Here is a 22,649-nt window from a genome sequence, read left to right on the forward strand (position 1 = left end):
ATGCCTATATATATATTTACGATGTACAGAATGTATCACGAAGAAACGGAGAAACTTTCAGGACATCAACTGATGAATATAATGAAAACCGGCTCATATAAACATAGGTCTGGGAACGCTTTGTTTTCGAGTTACGGCTAACGAAAGATTTCATCCGGATTTCAGCTCCTCTAATAAAAAGGAGCCCTACAGTAATTTTTGGAACCCAAATCGAGGAGTAAAGTTACTTGTTTCTTATGTAATATGACCTGGGAAATGAGATAAAACAGGTGCCAGAATTGCAACTCCAATAGGTTTTAAGATATCCGAAGTAAAACACAAAATTCGGTGTGGAAAAACAAGTTTTTCTTTTACGTTTGTTGTATGTAGCTTTGTTAAATGATTAATAAATGCGAAAGATTTAGTAACAAAACTTGTAGAGACTTTAGTTCTGAGGAAGTTAATGTAAATACAACTAAAAATTGGACAGAAAATCGTATTAATCTTTCTGTTCCTAATAAAAGTTATTCTTAATACAACAAACCAAAAAAGTAAAATATATGACATGGTAAGTGCTAACAGAATAACAAACCTGTTACAATATTTTTTCGAAATTTCCTCTTTCACAATGTAAACGGCATTGCTTACCGAGTAAAATATTTCCAGTGGCTTTCCGTATCATCTCAGGATCGTTTCGTATAAATTCAATAGCATTTCGTATTTTAATGAGTAACTCTTTCTTTAGTACGAGTTCTTCATTAGGACCAACTTTATCGTATTCCCCAGCTCAAATTACATAAGAAACCACCAACTTTACTCCTTAATTTTTGTCTCAAAAATTACAATTAGGCTTCTTTTTATTAGAAGAGCTGAAATCCGGGTGAAATTTTTCGTTAGCCGTAACTGAAAACAAAGCATTTCCAGACCTATGTTTATATGAACTTTTTTCATTATTTTCATCAGTAGATGTCCTGAAAGTTTCTCCGTTTTTTTCATGGGACAACTGTATGTCAGGATTTCCAATTAGTTATAATGATTCGTAGGTGCTGTAGGAAGATATATTGTATTTAAAATGAAAATCTGTCAAGATAGAAGTCGAAAAATTATGCGATTATTTACCGGATTTTTTTTTCTAAATTTTTCTCGTGGGAACCTTATAATTTTGTTAAATAACGATTTACTCGGCGATCTATCAGCTATAAAATAATTAACGTTCTCGTTTCAAGCTGCTTTACTGTTCGCCTAATACTGTAATTATCTGGATAAATTGACCATTGTTGAATTTCATTTGTACAAAATGTACGTTTTGATGAATGAAAAAAAGATATTTGGTGAAAATGGGACGATCTGTTTTATTTAATTTCTATTATTACCACTCTTCATGAGTGGTAGTGTCTTACCTTTCAACTCGAAGGTTTGTGGGTTTGAATCTCAGTCAAGCTTAATATTTTTTCACGAGCTACAAAAAGAAAAATATCATCTTGGACACGAATTTATACGTTTTTTAACGAAGATGAAATGATAAATTAAAAAATACCTGATCGTTAACGGGAATCGAACGCGAAACGGACCTGGTTTAGATACAAGCATGCTAACCACAATACCAATTGGCCTGCTAGTAGTTTATAAAGGGATCGCGAAAAGAGAAAGCCCAACTTAAAGGAATTACTATAAGGTCCTCTTCATCAGATTGACATCCATATCCCCAGGGAGATCGGGTTTTCTTGGACTCTGGATAAAAACAGGATATTATTAATGATTGATCAGATCAGATAAATGGTTCTAGCATTTAACTGATATTAAAGAATCAGTTGCAGTGTAGAGGCTTAAGGAAAGTCATCCTTCACTTCGAGAATTATGTTGCGCTTAGAAGCATTCAACTGAAACCTTAAGACCTTACAGAACTCTTTTTTTTTTTTTTTTGTCTTCAGTCATTTGACTGGTTTGATGCAGCTCTCCAAGATTCCCTATCTAGTGCTAGTCGTTTCATTTCAGTATACCCTCTACATCCTACATCCCCAACAATTTGTTTTACATACTCCAAACGTGGGCTGCCTACACAATTTTTCCCTTCTACCTGTCCTTCCAATATTAAAGCGACTATTCCAGGATGCCTTAGTAAGTGGCCTATAAGTCTGTCTCTTCTTTTAACTATATTTTTCCAAATGCTTCTTTCTTCATCTATTTGCCGCAATACCTCCTCATTTGTCACTTTATCCACCCATCTGATTTTTAACATTCTCCTATAGCACCACATTTCAAAAGCTTCTAATCTTTTCTTCTCAGATACTCCGATTGTCCAAGTTTCACTTCCATATAAAGCGACACTCCAAACATACACTTTCAAAAATCTTTTCCTGAGATTTAAATTAATTTTTGATGTAAACAAATTATATTTCTTACTGAAGGCTCGTTTAGCTTGTGCTATTCGGCATTTTATATCGCTCCTGCTTCGTCCATCTTTAGTAATTTTACTTCCCAAATAACAAAATTCTTCTACCTCCATAATCTTTTCTCCTCCTATTTTCACATTCAGTGGTCCATCTTTGTTATTTCTACTACATTTCATTACTTTTGTTTTGTTCTTGTTTATTTTCATGCGATAGTTCTTGCGTAGGACTTCATCTATGCCGTTCATTGTTTCTTCTAAATCCTTTTTACTCTCGGCTAGAATTACTATATCATCAGCAAATCGTAGCATCTTTATCTTTTCACCTTGTACTGTTACTCCGAATCTAAATTGTTCTTTAACATCATTAACTGCTAGTTCCATGTAAAGATTAAAAAGTAACAGAGATAGGGAACATCCTTGTCGGACTCCCTTTCTTATTAGGGCTTCTTTCTTATGTTCTTCAATTGTTATTGTTGCTGTTTGGTTCCTGTACATGTTAGCAATTGTTCTCCTATCTCTGTATTTGAACCCTAATTTTTTTAAAATGCTGAACATTTTATTCCAATCTACGTTATCGAAAGCCTTTTCTAGGTCTATAAACGCCAAGTATGTTGGTTTGTTTTTCTTTAATCTTCCTTCTACTATTAATCTGAGGCCTAAAATTGCTTCCCTTGTCCCTATACTTTTCCTGAAACCAAATTGGTCTTCTCCTAACACTTCTTCCACTCTCTTCTCAATTCTTCTGTATAAAATTCTAGTTAAGATTTTTGATGCATGACTAGTTAAACTAATTGTTCTATATTCTTCACATTTATCTGCCCCTGCTTTCTTTGGTATCATAACTATAACACTTTTTTTGAAGTCTGACGGAAATTCCCCTTTTTCATAAATATTACACACCAGTTTGTATATAATCTATCAATCACTTCCTCACCTGCACTGCGCAGTAATTCTACAGGTATTCCGTCTATTCCAGGAGCCTTTCTGCCATTTAAATCTTTTAATGCTCTCTTAAATTCAGATCTCAGTATTGTTTCTCCCATTTCCTCCTCCTCAACTTCCTCTTCTTCCTCTATAAAACCATTTTCTAATTCATTTCCTCCGTATAACTCTTCAATATATTCCACCCATCTATCGACTTTACCTTTCGTATTATATATTGGTGTACCATCTTTGTTTAACACATTATTAGATTTTAATTTATGTACCCCAAAATTTTCCTTAACTTTCCTGTATGCTCCGTCTATTTTACCAATGTTCATTTGTCTTTCCACTTCTGAACACTTTTCTTTAATCCACTCTTCTTTCGCCAGTTTGCACTTCCTATTTATAGCATTTCTTAATTGCCGATAGTTCTTTTTACTTTCTTCATCATTAGCATTCTTATATTTTCTACGTTCATCCATCAGCTGCAATATATCGTCTGAAACCCAAGGTTTTCTACCAGTTCTCTTTATTCCGCCTAAGTTTGCTTCTGCTGATTTAAGAATTTCCTTTTTAACATTCTCCCATTCTTCTTCTACATTTTCTACCTTATCTTTTTTACTCAGACCTCTTGCGATGTCCTCCTCAAAAATCTTCTTTACCTCCTCTTCCTCAAGCTTCTCTAAATTCCACCGATTCATCTGACAACTTTTCTTCAGGTTTTTAAACCCCAATCTACATTTCATTATCACCAGATTATGGTCGCTATCAATGTCTGCTCCAGGGTAAGTTTTGCAGTCAACGAGTTGATTTCTAAATCTTTGCTTAACCATGATATAATCTATCTGATACCTTGCAGTATCGCCTGGCTTTTTCCAAGTGTATATTCTTCTATTATGATTTTTAAATTGGGTGTTGGCAATTACTAAATTATACTTCGTGCAAAACTCTATAAGTCGGTCCCCTCTTTCATTCCTTCTGCCCAGCCCGTATTCACCCACTATATTTCCTTCCTTGCCTTTTCCAATGCTTGCATTCCAATCTCCAACTATTATTAAATTTTCATCTCCTTTTACGTGTTTAATTGCTTCATCAATCTCTTCGTATACACACTCTACCTCATCATCATCATGGGCGCTTGTAGGCATATAAACGTTAACAATCGTTGTCGGTTTAGGTTTTGATTTTATCCTTATTACAATGATTCTATCGCTATGCGTTTTGAAATACTCCACTCTCCTCCCTATCTTCTTGTTCATCACGAAACCTACTCCTGCCTGCCCATTATTTGACGCTGAGTTAATTACTCTAAAATCACCTGACCAAAAGTCGCCTTCCTCTTCCCACCGAACCTCACTAATTCCTACTATATCCACATTCACCCTATCCATTTCCCTTTTTAAATTTTCTACAGAACTCTAACGTGTTATATTTTTGGTGAATAATAAAAATTTTCAATCAGTTCGTTCTGTTTATTTATTTTTTCAATTTAAAAACTTTCATCAATATAATGATATAGCGAACAGTACGCTGGCTAAGAATGTCTGTTTCAGATGATTGTAAAACGTATGTGAACTTTTACTTGTGGACGGAGGTGTATTCAGTTGGGCGACTAGTATCTCTATTAGTAAAACTTGTATCTTGGGTGATACCTCTATTAGTAAAACTTATATCTTGGGTGACTAGGAGCCGGCCTGAGTGCTTACTTCGCCGAAATAGGCGTTTGGCATCGAGCCCTGGTTAGTTGAGATATTCGCAGATAGTATGAGAATGATGTGGGGAGAGCTCTGTGATGGAGCTACGGTGTGGGAGGGTGTAGGCATTGACGTCGCTTCAGAAAGCGGACCAGAGCAGAGAGAAATAGTGTATATTTTCATTAGAGGCTTATTAAATTAGTGAATTTGCTTCTTGATTTTTAAGTAAATCAAGAGGACTTCGAGTAAATTGAATTATACAACAAAATTGTTGTTGCGATAAACACTTATTTTGTTGGTATGAGGATAATATCTTTGGGGTTTAAAGACTCAATCAAGTGTTAGTGTGAGTGCATATATCTAACTGAAGTTAGATATAGGAAGATTTTTTTGTATGAAACCTTCGGTATTAGAGGATGGCGCCGCGGGGATCACATTTCCGGGAAGAGGTTAATTTGATAGTTGAGGGTTGTAAGTTATGGTAGGCGGTCGTGGTTGGAAGAGGCCATATGAAGGCGGTAGTAGATTGTGTAAATACACTGATGAAAATGTCTGTCGAGGCATATACATCGGTGACATCCTGAGACAAGCCAAACTGATGACTGTTACGTTATCGAGTTTAGAGGGTCTAAAAGACGACCTTCAGTAAAGCCCATCATGGCTAGGAACGGAGGAGGGGGTGGTGTGGTCATCAGGATCGTCGCAAGGCGGGTGTCTTCCCTTACGGGGGTCAGGATGTCTTGCGATTTTCAGTGTTTTTATCTTCTCTCTTTTTTTTATTTATTTATTTTTTCGTTTGGAACATCTATGGAACACATCTATTAGAAAAACACATTTGCTTAGCATTTTAGTTCTTTTTTGTCGGTAAGTATTCTTTCATTTGAATAACTTTGTCTCCCTTTTCGGAAAATTTTCTCCTCTTTTTTCTTCTGAAAACTCAATTTTTTTTTGTTTTATTTCTGATTCAAAGTTATAATTATTATATTTCTGGTTCAAAATTTCTTCTGTAATATGTAATTCCTTTAGATCTTATTCTATTTCTTGTAACTGGTTATTTTTAATTTAGAAAAATAATTAAGATCTTTTTTTTATTAATCTCTCTAATCTGTCATATTCTTCTCTTTAAGTATCCACAAAAGTCTAATCTTTATAAAACGAGTCCGTTATTTTTTCAAAATTGTGGTAAATTTGTTCATTTGATTTTAAAATATTTTGATTATTTTTGCATTCAGGTCCTAAAAACTTTCCTGTCATTTTGAATTAATTTTTGCAGTCTCGATTCTTTAATTGTTATCGTTTCTGCAGCATACAAGCATTCTTAATGGTTGTGTTATAGTGTCTAAATTTTGCGTTCAAAGGAAGGACTTTTTTATTAAGTATATTTTATTAATCAGTAGGCTCGTTCATTTTATTTACTTTTATTTCTAAGTTGTATCTTTCCAAGGCGTTATACTATATTACTTCTCCGAGATATTTAAATGTATCGACTATTTTAATTTTACCGTAATTAATATGTAGAAATTTAGGTCTGTCTTTCGTCTTACAGGAAATTTGTAATCCCGTTTTTTTGTGCAATTTCTTTTAACGATTCTACATCAGTTTTTGCTACTTTAAGTTGGATTTCTGCCAGATCGTTCGCTAAGCAAAGTAATTTATTTCTAGATTATCCTTTTTGTAATCTAATAGTGTTGTTTCCTCTTTATTTATTATTCGTTTTTACAAAAGATTTTACGCTATTTGTGTTGAATTTATTCTTATTGACAGTTTTAAAAAAACTATTGAATTAAATTTAGTTCTAAAATTTTTTATTAAAAAAATATTTTTTTAAAAATCTTGTTACCATTTACAAAAAAATGAACCGATAGTAGTTTTATTGTTTTGAGTGTGTTGTTTGTTGTTAACTGGATGACAATATCTCTTTTTTCCTTTTATTGATAACGAAGAAAATAGTTTCATGGTTTATCTTAAATTTCTCATTGTATTCAACTAAAATGTGCGGAAGTAAATTATAATAAATATTGTCACAGAAACAATAAAAATAAAGTAATTACTTCACATGTACACAATTGTATAATTGTTTATAATAACTGTAGTGTACTATATACTGTATGCATTTCTTCAACGTGAAGACATTTAATACTTTTATTATTGAACTATTTTTATCGTATTGCTGTGAATAACAATGATCTTTTTGTGTTAGTTTATCTTAAAACTGCAGTCGTCTTTGCTTATAATATTTCTAGTTCATTAGTTTGCATCGTCAGCCGTTAAAAAAAAAAAAAAAACTTTTAGAGTTCAAATGTTACTAATAATAACATTATTAGTAATTGACCATTCGTTCTTTATATGATACTCTGCTAGTGTCCTGTATTATTAATGGGTATTTAGAATCAAATTTGAGGATAAATATCTCGGTAATGGACTACATAATATTTTCATGAGGTAGATTTGTTTGCAGTGCATTGTTTGTGGATATCCGATTCTAAAACCGTTAATTTGGCTAATTATAACTCCTTAAATTCTCAAAAAGAATATTTCAAATTTTAAAACTAACGTTTTAAATAGATCTGTCAAATCTCAAATGGTTGAATCTTATTATTTTCCATATATTACATTATAGGCTATATCGTTCGGCTTCGTTACGAATTTATTTATTAATTGAAATTATAAAAGATTTTTATTTAATTACAATTTTGTATACTTATTACATAGTTGACTTTGTAGAAGAAAAGGCTTAATGTTGGCCAGATTTTTAGGGTAAGTCAATTGTTATATAATGAAGCCGTTTAATTATTTTTTTTTACCAACAGTTTTAGGCGATAAATTAAAAAAAAAATTTTTTAGTAGCTGGTGTTAAGCAGCGAAAGTTATTTTATTACGCGTCATATTCTAATAACCGGACGTCCCTGTTATAGCAGTCTTAAACGTTAACGGATATCGGGTGATACACAGTTTATTGGCGTCAAAGTAATGCTAAAAACAAACAGAACATGGGTTCAGTAATGTACTATGTACTGCTCTAATAACAAGTAAATGTGCATCAAGAGACAGAGATTCCGAGTATCGCCCTACCGAATTCTGATTTTTACGTTTTCTCTTTATCAGATGCTGAAACATCAGCGTACGGAATTTCGTAAGTACATTCAGGAAACCAACAGACGTTACAGTTTTAGTGCACTACAATTTCATTTTTTATTTTAGTTTTTCGTTATTGTATGTATTTCATATAGTTATTTTATTCTATTTATAACGTTATGCACATATTTTTACAAATTTCAAATAATTTACAAAAATTGGTTCGTGATTGAATTAAAAAATAAAACAATTAAAAAAATTATGTTCATTCTAAAATAGAATATAAAAGTTAGTTAGAAGTTTCAGTTTTAAAGTATAAACGCTCTTTTCTGAAGTCTGCAGTCAATAATCGGATGTATCCATAATTTCCTGTTTCTCTTCATGTGTTCGTTTATAATAATGTTGTGGGAATTAATTTTTTCTGGTTCCAACATATTTTAACTAATCAACAGTAACAATGTAGTAAGTTAAAGAAAAAAAAATTAATAAACACTCAAAAAATCAAATCACAAATAGTACAGTAATTATAAAACATATATACAAAGATCAGAAGTACAAACGAGGCTAGATCGATAAATTCAGTTCGATAGATACAAGAGAACTGAGTTTTTGAGGATAAATAAAAGGTGGCTGTGACGTCACTTGTGTTTCTGATGTGTACGAGCCGGCTGTGGGAATCCGATCGACTGCTACCTGTTTGATTATTGCATTGATATACCTAGGGCATCTATGTATTTATGCTTTTTATACTCTGACAACTGATAATATTATATTAAAATTAAATATTAACTCAAACATGAGCTTATCACAAAATTTTGCTAATTTACATTTAAATTATTGCCCATAAATTAATAATTATATGTCATTGATAGAAAAAATATGTCAGAAGATAACCGATTGACAAAGTCCGTGTATAGAATAAATTTAAAAAAACATTGGTTCGATTAGATATCGTATAGATTTTTTTTCTACATTTAAAAAATTATGAATTTAGAATACATAGTACGATAATGACTATTTTTAACTGTTATTGAATTTTTAGATATGTTGGATAATGAGTAATTTAATTGAAGATTAGAACTGTATTTAATTTTTTTTATATAAATAAAACTTTCATTAAATTAGTATAATATCGTTAGTTCCCTTTAGTTTCTTCTTGGTCTCCGTAATCACAGCAATATCTATCTTCTGAGAATTCAGCTCATGTCATCTACTCTTTCTCATTAGCACTAAGTCCTCTCATATTCCAAGTTGCCACTTTTAACAATTTCCTGGGCCTATCCTTTGTCTGTTTCCTAGAATCACAATTATTTACGTTTCCAAGTTGTTTTATCCGTATTCCCAGTCTATATCCGAGGCTATGAAGAAGCTTGCCGTCTGGTTGGGTTACGAGCCCTACGCAGACGAAGTTTAGTAATGCGGTTGTCATCTCACCACCTCCAAACTTGCAGGCTTTCAGTCGTGTTACGCTCCACTAGGCTCATCTGCCCTGTTGACCGTTGGGTGGCTCCTTCTCTGTTCTTAAGGCCGTTGACTATTTTTCATCTGTAACTCTAGCCAGGGGTCCTTTACTTTCTTTTTCCTGTTTAGCCTCCGGGAATTACCGTTCAGGTATTATTTCAAAAGATGAATGAGAATGATATGTATGAGTATAAATGAAGTGTAGTCTTGTACAGTCTCAGTTCAACCATTCCTGAGATGTGGGGTAATCGAAACTCAACCGCCGAAGAACACCGTTATCCACGATCTAGTATACAAAATCCATATAAAGTCCTTTACTAGGACTTGAACACTGGAACTCTAGACTTCCAAATCAGCTGATTTGGGATGACGCGTTCACCACTAGACCAACCCGGTGGGTTAGGGGCCCTTTACTGGGTACTATCATCCGAAGCCAGATGGACCCTGGATTTTTAACGGGTTGGTATTCTCCTCCTCCACACTTCCTCATCCTCTTGAGAGATGGAACCGGTTTGTGGAGGTGTTGAATTTTGTGATAAAAAACCAATTTAAATTGACTCTAATATGGTAGTTCAGATAAATAAAGCGCTTTCAATTTCAGTAAACGATACCATGATACTGCCTACTGAAGAAATTGGTTTTTTTTTAACTTTAATTAGCTGAGTTACTATGTTTCCATTGTACATCTAATCTCCTCGATTCAAATATAAATGATGATTGATGGGTACAAGTCTTTATCTTAACTGACAATTGATTTTTCCTTGTTTACACTTGAAAACATTGAGTAATGATTTCTTCTGCGAAACATTTTTACTTGCGATTAATGAATAAGGAAATCCACTTGTACAAAGTTTTATATTGAAATTTTGTTTACAGCATTTCCTTATTATTTTTAATATTAATTTCTAATGAGTATTAAGCCGTGCAAAGTTTATTCAGCTTATTAGCTTGAACAATCTTATAAATTTTCAATATGTTGTGAGGGATAAAAAATTGTCCAAATAAATTTTTTTTTGTACCCTTTCTTTACGAAATGATTTTACCAGATAGTAAATACCTGTATATTATCTGTGATGAAAATTCATATGAAACTGTTTTTGAAATGTAAATATTTCGGAATATCTTTTTGAAAAAACGTTTTTTAAGATAATTGTGCAATACTTCGTATTTCTTGCTTAAATAATCGTTAACAGCACTATCGATTAAATAAGGAACGCTTTAGGATCAATACTATTTAAAAGTTTAAACATGTACGAATAGTTTTATTATACGCAAGGAATCTGTGATGAATTACGTCAAAGGAAAAACAAAATTTTCAACTGAACCACCCTTAAGGTTTAAATGTTGAATTATTTTAATTTTATTTTTAATTCTTATTATTTTAAACAAGGTCATATATATTTTTTAAAGATTTGGCCTTGAATTACCATCTTAAAAAAAAGAGTAAAATTTAATTATAGAACAAAACCTGATTGTTTTCATGTAATCGTGTTACACAACATTTATGAAATTATGACTTACATATACGAATTATTATTATTTTTTTTTGTTTAATATGGTAACGTTTATGTGTTATTTCAGGCACGTAACGTTAATATAATTATTATACTTGTAATATATATATATATAATGTTATTGTTTCCGTTTGTTTATTATAAAAAAATTATAATAAATTTCCTGAATGAATTTATACTGTTTTTATTCATATTTTATTTAATAATAAACTAATTTAAATTTTCATACACCCGATTAAAAATAAAATAAGCTTTTATTAATGTTTATTAGGTTTTTTTTTTGTATGAGAAAAAAATTTAATACCATTTATTTTAATGAAAGATTATTTTTATTTTGCTACTAGCTTAGTAACAGCTTTAATTAAGGCCTCTTTTATGAATGAATTTTTTTTTATATTTTCATTTCAATTATAATACTCTTGCTGGGAATTTTAATTTATATTTAACTTATTGTCACTGTGCAAACTATTCATTGGAATATTTAAGCGGTACGGAGGAAAAGGAGGATATTTATTATTTTTTATAATAATTTATTTTTCCTACCATTCCTTCTTTCCTTTCAAAAAAATGTGTTTAATATTATTATTAGTGTTAATGACGTAAAATCAATAATTAATATTAATCGACAGATAGCGGTATCTTATTGAATAATAATAATAATAATAATATTGTTTAATTTATCTTAAAATAATGTCTTTATTTTATAAGATATTAACTCTATAAAGAACTAATATAAATTACTAATTTTTGATAAAAGTTAAATTTGATTTATTTATATAGCAACAATATGCTCAATAATGGTTATTGATGAATGATAATGGATTTTGTTGCGTGTGAAAAGTGCTTTAATTCATCCAGACTTGAACTCGGAACCTTTGCATGAAAGGCAGAGACGCTATTACTAGGCCACGGAGATTGGCATGAGATTATTGATAGAATATGAATCTTAAAAATAAAAATGACGATATGATTATGTTTCACGTAAACAGGCTCTGTTGAAGACGCTGATCGAAATAGAAGACCATCTAAACTGAACGAACGGAAGATGCTTGGTATTTCGAATGCTATGGCCGAAAGTCCATCAAAATCAAGTTAGCACAGCAGTAAAAAATCGGACTTGCCTTACCGCGCATAAAGCTGTAAGAAAATAACTGAAACTTACAGATAGGGTCATAACACTAAATTATTGTCAACAGTTTAAACGTACGACATTAAGTTTTTTTTTTACAGATGAAGCGTGGTTTCATCTGGGAGAGTATATTAATTCACAAAATACACGAGTGTGATCGACAGCTAACCCCCATGAATTACACGAACAATCTTTACACGAGGCGAAAATTAGAATCTTGGTCGGTACGAGTAGAACGCGCATTGTGGGCCCGATCTCTTTTTGATAATACATTTAATAGTGATCATTATTATGCTTTTTTTAAAACACTTCAGTAGTCAGTCAACAGAAGTGGAAATCAATGACGGTCGGTTCCGACAAGATGGCGGCACAGCGACATAGCTAACAGGTCAATAACTTTTTTACAAAATGTCTTTGGTGAACGAATCATTTCGAGGGGTTTGTGACCTGCAAGATCGTCCGATCTGACTCCCCCAGATTACTTTCTATGGGGGGCAGCGAAACAAGCAGTGTACGCAACAGACCGCGCACGATTAACGAACTGTTAATGGCATACGTACGAAGACATTCCAGTACATCAGCTGGTTAAAGTGTTTGAAAACAAATTGAAACGTTTGCAGTGTTGTATTTAAGTTAGAGGAGGTCATTTCAACACCTTTTATAAACTATTCCAGTTATTGTAATATCCGTTTCTGTAAATCAGAGGTTCCCAAACTTATTTTTCTCATAGACCACTTTCAAAATTTTGCTGGTTCCGGTGGACCCCCTGCAGCTACATTTCTACCATATTTCCAGTCGACGGAATATGTGAAGATTAGATCTAACTATGAAAATTTACGTTACGGCTGAGTTCCACGAACTAACAGCTTCCGAAAAAAAGTGAGAATTGATCGGTTAATTTTTGATTGACTGTGCTGTGAGTGGATGTCAAAAAAATAAAGTTGGCCGATCAAAAAAAATGCTTCCATCCAACTTTACATTTTTGACATCTACTCACAGCACAAGAAAGCAATCAATTCTCACTTATTTTATTTAGAAAACTTCCCATTCAGAGTGGTAAAAAGCAAAAGAAAAATAGTATATTTTTTTTGTCGCATTTATTCAAATATGTAATCATTACGCTATTAATTATTATTGTTATCATATTGCAATGTAATATAATAAAATTGTCGTAACATAATTAAAATTAAACATTAATAACGTAATGTAACTTCTACATTGACAATCACAAAATAGTTACAATTTTAATGGGAGGGATGTACTTGATGGATTGACAGCAAATTATCAATATTTGGCTTCAGTTTTGTTAGGAATAAGCGCAAATCTTCCCGTTCTGTGATATTGAATCTACTCCTTTTTTTTTATAAAAGGTTTGTAACGACACTAAAACTTTTTTCGACAAGATATGACGAGGGCAACGCTATCAAAAGCTTTCTCGCAATTCCCCACAGTCCAGGATATTTTTCTGGTATTTGTGCCTGCAGCCAAAATGTTTGATACCCTCTCTTAAATTTCACCTTCAGCTCCTCATTAGTGCTAAGCTCAAGTAGCTCCTCTTGTAATATCACATTCTCCACTTCCGTTTCATCAAATGAATTTATGATCCGTGGTGGTATTTCCATCGTCAGAATATCTTCAAATCTGATTTTGAAGTTATCATGCAGGGCGATTAAATGTTGAACGTATGTCTGAATATCCTCATCAAGGCATTCTACCTATGACAAGTTTGAAAACTGGGTAACTACGCGCCGACTAATATTTTGCTTCATAAATTTCAATTTTCCAAGAAAAGCTGAAATTATACCCTTTGTTTTTATTAAATTGAGACAGTCCCCTTGTAATTGTAAGTTACAGTTGCTGAGCTTCTCAAAACATTATCTGCCTAGATTGATACGCAAAGTCAAGCCAACATTTTAGTTCTTCACTATCGAAACCAGATGAATTTTCGTGGACCACCGCTTACGAATTGTGAACCCCCATTTTTTTTGTCATGTCAACGTAGATCCCCGTCGAGTCTCCCGTGGACCCCTGGGAGTCCACCTGGACCACTTTGGGAATCAATGCTGTAAATTAATGAATAAAAAATACAAAGTAATAATTAAGAAAGTTTCGTCATTACACTTCCATAATTCCGGTGCACAGCAACTTTCCGAACATTCTGTATTTAAAAATCTAGTGGCATTAAAATGAAAATCGTTCAATGATAAACCGAGAGAGTTTGGTTTCTTCAATTTGAAATTGTTATTTAATTGATGGTTATTTTATATCTTAAAAAGACAAGATAAAGAAATATTTTTTTTTTTTTGTCTTCAGTCATTTGACTGGTTTGATGCAGCTCTCCAAGATTCCCTATCTAGTGCTAGTCGTTTCATTTCAGTATACCCTCTACATCCTACATCCCTAACAATTTGTTTTACATATTCCAAACGTGGCCTGCCTACACAATTTTTCCCTTCTACCTGTCCTTCCAAAATTAAAGCGACTATTCCAGGATGCCTTAGTATGTGGCCTATAAGTCTGTCTCTTCTTTTAACTATATTTTTCCAAATGCTTCTTTCTTCATCTATTTGCCGCAATACCTCCTCATTTGTCACTTTATCCACCCATCTGATTTTTAACATTCTCCTATAGCACCACATTTCAAAAGCTTCTAACCTTTTCTTCTCAGATACTCCGATTGTCCAAGTTTCACTTCCATATAAAGCGACACTCCAAACATACACTTTCAAAAATCTTTTCCTGACATTTAAATTAATTTTTGATGTAAACAACTTATATTTCTTACTGAAGGCTCGTTTAGCTTGTGCTATTCGGCATTTTATATCGCTCCTGCTTCGTCCATCTTTAGTAATTCTACTTCCCAAATAACAAAATTCTTCTACCTCCATAATCTTTTCTCCTCCTATTTTCACATTCAGTGGTCCATCTTTGTTATTTCTCCTACATTTCATTACTTTTGTTTTGTTCTTGTTTATTTTCATGCAATAGTTCTTGCGTAGGACTTCATCTATGCCGTTCATTGTTTCTTCTAAATCCTTTTTATTCTCGGCTAGAATTACTATATCATCAGCAAATCGTAGCATCTTTATCTTTTCACCTTGTACTGTTACTCCGAATCTAAATTGTTCTTTAACATCATTAACTGCTAGTTCCATGTAAAGATTAAAAAGTAACGGAGATAGAGAACATCCTTGTCGGACTCCCTTTCTTATTATGGCTTCTTTCTTATGTTCTTCAATTGCTACTGTTGCTGTTTGGTTCCTGTACATGTTAGCAATTGTTCTTCTATCTCTGTATTTGAACCCTAATTTTTTTAAAATGCTGAACATTTTATTCCAGTCTACGTTATCGAATGCCTTTTCTAGGTCTATAAACGCCAAGTATGTTGGTTTGTTTTTCTTTAATCTTCCTTCTACTATTAATCTGAGGCATAAGATTGCTTCCCTTGTCCCTATACTTTTCCTGAAACCAAATTGGTCTTCTCCTAACACTTCCTCCACTCTCCTCTCAATTCTTCTGTATAGAATTCTAGTTAAGATTTTTGATGCATGACTAGTTAAACTAATTGTTCTGTATTCTTCACATTTATCTGCCCCTGATTTCTTTGGTATCATTACTATAACACTTTTTTTGAAGTCTGACGGAAATTCCCCTTTTTCATAAATATTACATACCAGTTTGTATAATCTATCAATCGCCTCCTCCCCTGCACTGCGCAGTAATTCTACAGGTATTCCGTCTATTCCAGGAGCCTTTCTGCCATTTAAATCTTTTAATGCTCTCTTAAATTCAGATCTCAGTATTGTTTCTCCCATTTCATCCTCCTCAACTTCCTCTTCTTCCTGTATAAAACCATTTTCTAATTCATTTCCTCCGTATAACTCTTCAATATATTCCACCCATCTATCGACTTTACCTTTCGTATTATATATAGGTGTACCATCTTTGTTTAACACATTATTACATTTTAATTTATGTACCCCAAAATTTTCCTTAACTTTCCTGTATGCTCCGTCTATTTTACCAATGTTCATTTCTCTTTCCACTTCTGAACACTTTTCTTTAATCCACTCTTCTTTCGCCAGTTTACACTTCCTGTTTATAGCATTTCTTAATTGCCGATAGTTCCTTTTACTTTCTTCATCACTAGCATTCTTATATTTTCTACGTTCATCCATCAGCTGCAATATATCATCTGAAACCCAAGGTTTTCTACCAGTTCTCTTTATTCCGCCTAAGTTTGCTTCTGCTGATTTAAGAATTTCCTTTTTAATATTCTCCCATTCTTCTTCTACATTTTCTATCTTATCTTTTTTACTCAGACCTCTTGCGATGTCCTCCTCAAAAATCTTCTTTACCTCCTCTTCCTCAAGCTTCTCTAAATTCCACCGATTCATCTGACACCTTTTCTTCAGGTTTTTAAACCCCAATCTACATTTCATTATCACCAAATTATGGTCGCTATCAATGTCTGCTCCAGGGTAAGTTTTGCAGTCCACGAGTTGATTTCTAAATCTTTGCTTAACCATGATATAATCTATCTGATACCTTGCAGTATCGCCTGGCTTTTTCCAAGTGTATATTCTTCTATTATGATTTTTAAATTGGGTGTTGGCAATTACTAAATTATACTTCGCGCAAAACTCTATAAGTCGGTCCCCTCTTTCATTCCTTTTGCCCAGCCCGTATTCACCCACTATATTTCCTTCCTTGCCTTTTCCAATGCTTGCATTCCAATCTCCAACTATTATTAAATTTTCATCTCCTTTTACGTGTTTAATTGCTTCATCAATCTCTTCGTATACACATTCTACCTCATCATCATCATGGGCGCTTGTAGGCATATAGACGTTAACAATCGTTGTCGGTTTAGGTTTTGAATTTATCCTTATTACAATGACTCTATCGCTATGCGTCTTGAAATACTCCACTCTCCTCCCTATTTTCTTGTTCATCACGAAACCTACTCCTGCCTGCCCATTATTTGACGCTGAGTTAATTACTCTAAAGTCACCCGACCAAAAGTCGCCTTCCTCTTCCCACCGAACCTCACTAATTCCTACTATATCCACGTTTACCCTATCCATTTCCCTTTTTAAATTCTCTAGCCTACCAACCTTTTTTAAGCTTCTAACATTCCACGCTCCGACTCGTAGAATGTTATTTTTTACTTTTCTGGTGACCCCTTCCTTAGTAGTCCCCACCCGGAGATCCGAACGGGGGACTATTTTACCTCCGGAATATTTTACCAAGGAAGGCGCCTCCATTATTACTTTTGAAAATGCAGAGCCACATTTTCTTGGAAAAAAAAACAGCTGTAGTTTTCCATTGCTTTCAGCTGCGCAGTACTCAGAGGACTGAGTGATGTTGATATGGCCGTTTAAGTCATTGTGACTTACGCCCCTAACAACTACTGAAAGAGCTGCTGCCCTCTTTCAGGAATCATTCCTTAGTCTGGCTCTCAACAGATACTTCTCCGATATGGTTGCACCTTCGGTCCAGCTACTCTGTATCCCTGAGCACTCAAGCCCCCTCACCAACGGCAAGGTCTCATGATTCATAGAGGAGGAAAGAAATATTATTAATTAAAAATCTATAAGCTCATTTTTGACCGTCTTTGATAGCATTTTTATTTTGTATAGGAATTTTCTTTGGTATTTCTCTTGTAAATGTACCAAATGATTTAACTGGACGATTTTCTAAACGAAATATGTTTACGTAAATATCTTCAAGTTTTCTGCTGTAATCATTAATGGGTTATTATTGAATTGTTATAGCGTAATTATAAATTGTATGCAATTTATTTTTTGTATTAAAAGTATTTTAATGTTAAAATGAAAGAAAATTAGTTTAAAAAAAGTTAAGGTAAAAAAAGTAGAAGATTTTATTTAAAGCTCAGTAGATTTTAATAAAACTAATTCAAGCTCGGTAGCAAACTTTTTAAGTCGTTTCTATTTGTTTTATTTTTCCCATTGTTATCAGGACATAGATTTTCTCTTTTGCATCTTCCGCACGGCTTTTTTTTCAACCGGGTAGCGCTTCTACAGTTTTATGTATTTTCAAATTAAAATAAATAGGTTTTTTCAATTTTCATACAATTTGACTTGAACAATCGGCATTAAATTAAGAGTAGTTTTAAACTTAATTCCAACATCAAAAAGTCGAAATTTAAAGAATTTAAATTATATTTTGTAATTTCAAATTTGTTTTTTTTTTTAACTGTTTACTTAGTTGTTTTTTTCGTAAAAAGCCTATTCGTCCCAATTTTGCCTCGTTTTCACCTTTTTTTCCCTTAAGCGAAAGGAATTTACGAAAATGCTTACGGCCGTATGCCCTTCCTGATGTGCCATCTAAAAAAGAAAATTTATCGTGAAAATTTGTAATTTAAAAATTAAAATGTCTTCTGGGATTCGTACACGTAACTTCCAGATTAAAGACAAAGATACTTCCGATCCATTACGGAGGTCGGTAGGTAAAAAATTATTATAGATGTTAATATATAATTAATATTATATCTTGGAAATAATAAAACACGTTTCATTATATAATATATACCGTGACTCTAAATATAAAGTATAGGAACCCTTAAATAAAGAAAAATGAAATTTAGCGAATGCTCTACTTCAAAACAAGTTACAACGTGTTTTTTTATGAGAAGATCTCCCAAGCACTAAGGGGGAGACAACTCAAAAATGTTAAATGGAAAGAATGGGGTTGTGACGTGTTTTTTTAAAAGACATTGAGAAATGAACATATCGACTTTAAAAACATAATGATACGATAACCCTAACCAAAATGTTGGCCATTGTTTTCTTCTTTTTTTTTTCATAATTAGGGTCTAACTACCTCTTCAATAAACATTCAACAATGAGACGCTAACAAAGAAAAAAAAAACTTGGCAAATGTTCCTACCTCAAAAATCTATCTTTCGATATGAGATCACTTCTCAGGGTGGTGTACCAAATGATGGTGGTACACATAGAAATTACCTATAGAATATCTTCAATTAGAGAGAATTGTAACTCGTTGATGTTTATGTAAATTTTTCTCCTCTTTAAAATGATACGTCACAATTCAGCCCTTTCCATTTATAATTTTATAGTTACTCCCCACGGGAGCTTGAGAAGTTATGGTGATCTCATTCTGTAAAAAAGGTTGTTATGTGGTATTACCATTTGATAAATTTCAATTTTTTTTTATTTAACTGTTGAAAACTTATATATGGGTTCCCATACTTTGATTTGTATATATATATATATATATATATATATATATATATATACATATATATATATATATATATATATATATATATATATATATATACACGTACACACACATATATGTTATTTTCACTTAGCAAAACCCCAAATTCCATTTCAAATCATGAGGCATGAGGTAAGTGTGTAACTAAATTATAATCCGTTCAGTAAAATTCCCTTTTCACCATTGCCCCCCAAAAATATATTGCGTCATGTTCTTTGAATAATTTAAAATTATTTTATTAAATAAACTCTAAAGATGAAAAGTAATAAATATATAATAGAAGAAAAATTTTATCAGCAAAAATAAATATATATTAGACTAATACTTAGAAATCGTTATTAATATATATGTAGATTACAGATACATCTGTACTAACATGCATGTTTTTATTTTTAAAGAAAACATTTTTGTTTATTTATTATACATTAAACATTTATATAATTTTTCAAATAATCTTATTTGTATCCTATATCATATTGTATGATTTCAATATTACGTAATCCTAATTATTATTATTATTACTGTTAGGCAATTACTTTTTTATGACATATAAGTTTATTTTTTAGTTTAAGGTTGATGATAAATGTTAAATGACTTATGATTTAATGATAAGATACCAGTAATCAGCCTCGCAAGCATATTTTATTTATTTATTTTTTATATGTGGGTAGAGAGAGAGAGAGAGAGTGTGAGATAGAGAGACGTACACACACACATTTATCATGAGTATGGTGTACAATTATTATTATTCTCATATTATAATATGCTGACCTCCAGAGTGTAGTGTCTCTTCCTTTCATCCGGTAGATTCTAGTTTCGAATCCCCGTCAAGTTTGCGTTTTTTTCTCGCTATAAAATTTATTTTTTTCATCAGTGGCTGTTATCGTTGGTTGTTTATAAAAGGAAATAAAAAATATGTACAGACTTGTTTCAAAAATAAAATAAAAACTTGTTATTCATTGTCCAAACAGTGTAATAGAACTTTTGTATTGACGATTTGAAGGTTTGTGTCTTATGATATTTATTTTAGAAGTTAGGACATGATTGTAGGAAGACGTAAAGTATTGATACTGTGAAAAATAAAATTATGCTCTATAGTTAAAAAACAGTTGTTATTACTTAACGAGAAAGATCATTCCTATTAAATATGACTTATTTTGTTAGTGAATGATAAGTATGTGTTACGTTCATACTTAGTTTCTAATATTTTAATATTGCCCACCGGGCTTGTCTAATGATTAACTCGTTGCAAATCGAAGATTTAACAGCTGATTTTCGAAGACGTTCTGAGGTTCAAATCCTAGTAAAAGTTAGTTGCTTTTATACAGATTTGAATACCATGCAGTGGATATCACTGTACTTTAGTGGTTGGTGTTCAATTATCCACATATCTCAGGAATGGTTGGCCTGATGTGTATTACACCTCATTTATACGTCATACATATCATCCACATCTCATTGGGCCGTAGGGGGATTGTTTTTGTTTTCCGGTTAAACAGATTGCAACATACACATTAGGAAAATAAAATAATATTTGTGTAAAATATACTACTAAATGATATTATGACGATACGATAAAATGGTAGATGATAATATATTGACATAAGATATATTGATACGGTGATATACTCTGATGATTATAATATTAAATGATTAAGTAATGTTTGCATACTGACACTACAAAAGTACGCTGAGCTGTATAGCGGAGTGGTAGCGAGTCAGCCTCTTTAAGATCCTGGAGTCGTATCTCGGTCAGATACTTTTTTCGTTCACGAAATTTCAGTTCCATTTTCTCCATAGACAAGCTTCACCTTATTTGGTTAATTAATATAATAACACACTATCTTTTAGGTATAAATAATTTCAAATGAATAGATGACTGGAAAAAAATAAAAGTTAAAATACATTTATTTTTCTTTCCTTGGTATGATATTCCGAAAGTTTCAGATATCTAGTCCTGTTTTCTTGATTCTGGGTCCGTCTCTTATTGATGAAATTGTTTGCTTGTAATTTGTTATATCCATGGATCTCCAGGCCAGGTTTTGTCGATAATTAGAAGCCGCGACACCAAACTATTAAATGATAGCCGGTCAGATTTTCAAGAAGCCGTTTGTGTTAAAAATATAATTAGTTCGGATCAAGAACTGTCAACTGCATAGGGAAGTTGGGATAAACATCTGTATGAGCCTGACACTTTATAATTGTACCCCGAACGTTTTTCTAAAGTTAGAATTTTTTTTTACGATAGAGCCGGTATCAGCAGCTATGGTTATTAGCCCGGTGGAAATTGGTAGCGTATGAAAAGATATCATGCCTGACCGGGATTCGAACCTGGGACTTCCGCTCGAAATTCCGAGACGCTGCCTTTGGAAAAAATAGAAAAATCAAACTAGAAAGTTTTCCACTTTTATTTCAATATTATTTAAAAACAAAAAAAAAAACAACGTGAAGTTTTAGTGATTCCAAACCCTTTTCAAAACTTATGACTTCTTCAATATTTTTTCGCCTTAATTTGATAACATTAATTTAAAAAAAAAAAACTTAAAATTAAAAAACAAACATGTTACATCTTTAATTATTAAGAAAATTTAACATAAAATAAGAAAATTAGCCTTAAATGTAACAGTTTAACTAAAAATATCATAAGTTAAACTTTGATTTATAAGTAATTAATAAATCTAATTATCATTTATTTACTTATTTTTAAAACAACAGAGTGACGCCCAACAATAGCTTCTGCAATGAATGATAATTACAGAAATAAAAGACTATTGTTAAACGGACCTGTTACATTTACTAAAAGGGTTCCTTTTAGCCCCTTTCTGGATTCCTCCCATTATTATATTTTCTACTACTTTCTTCTTAATTGGCTTGAATTCTTTACTTAGGTTCGCTATACTGGTTTTGTTACAATATGCATTATGAATTTAAAATGCAATAAAATTGATAATGCATCGAGTTTTACTTCGTTTTATTGTTTACACGATTTTTTCGTCATTGCCACTGTGAATGCTTATCACTAGATAACGAAGATATTAACAGAAAAACGGGTTTCACCATTGTATTTCTTGTAAAATTTTAAATCGAAATTACGTGTTATATTTCCAAATATCTATTTGAAAAAATTAAGTTTTTTTTCAATATGTCGGATCCAAGATGGCGGACAAAAGTTAAACATCCACCATAATGAAGATTTTTTTTAACTACGTAGAACC

General features: G+C 32.2%; 1 protein-coding gene across 4 annotated transcripts in view; it reads left to right on the plus strand.

Annotated features, from left to right (window-relative positions):
* LOC142324032 (uncharacterized) overlaps positions 1–22,649 on the plus strand; it is a 171,057-nt gene that overhangs the window by 10,434 nt on the left and 137,974 nt on the right. The gene's annotated exons all lie outside the window — the stretch shown is intronic.

This window comes from Lycorma delicatula, chromosome 4 (genome assembly GCF_047948215.1).
Source record: "Lycorma delicatula isolate Av1 chromosome 4, ASM4794821v1, whole genome shotgun sequence".
In the NCBI taxonomy this organism is placed as follows: domain Eukaryota; kingdom Metazoa; phylum Arthropoda; class Insecta; order Hemiptera; family Fulgoridae; genus Lycorma; species Lycorma delicatula.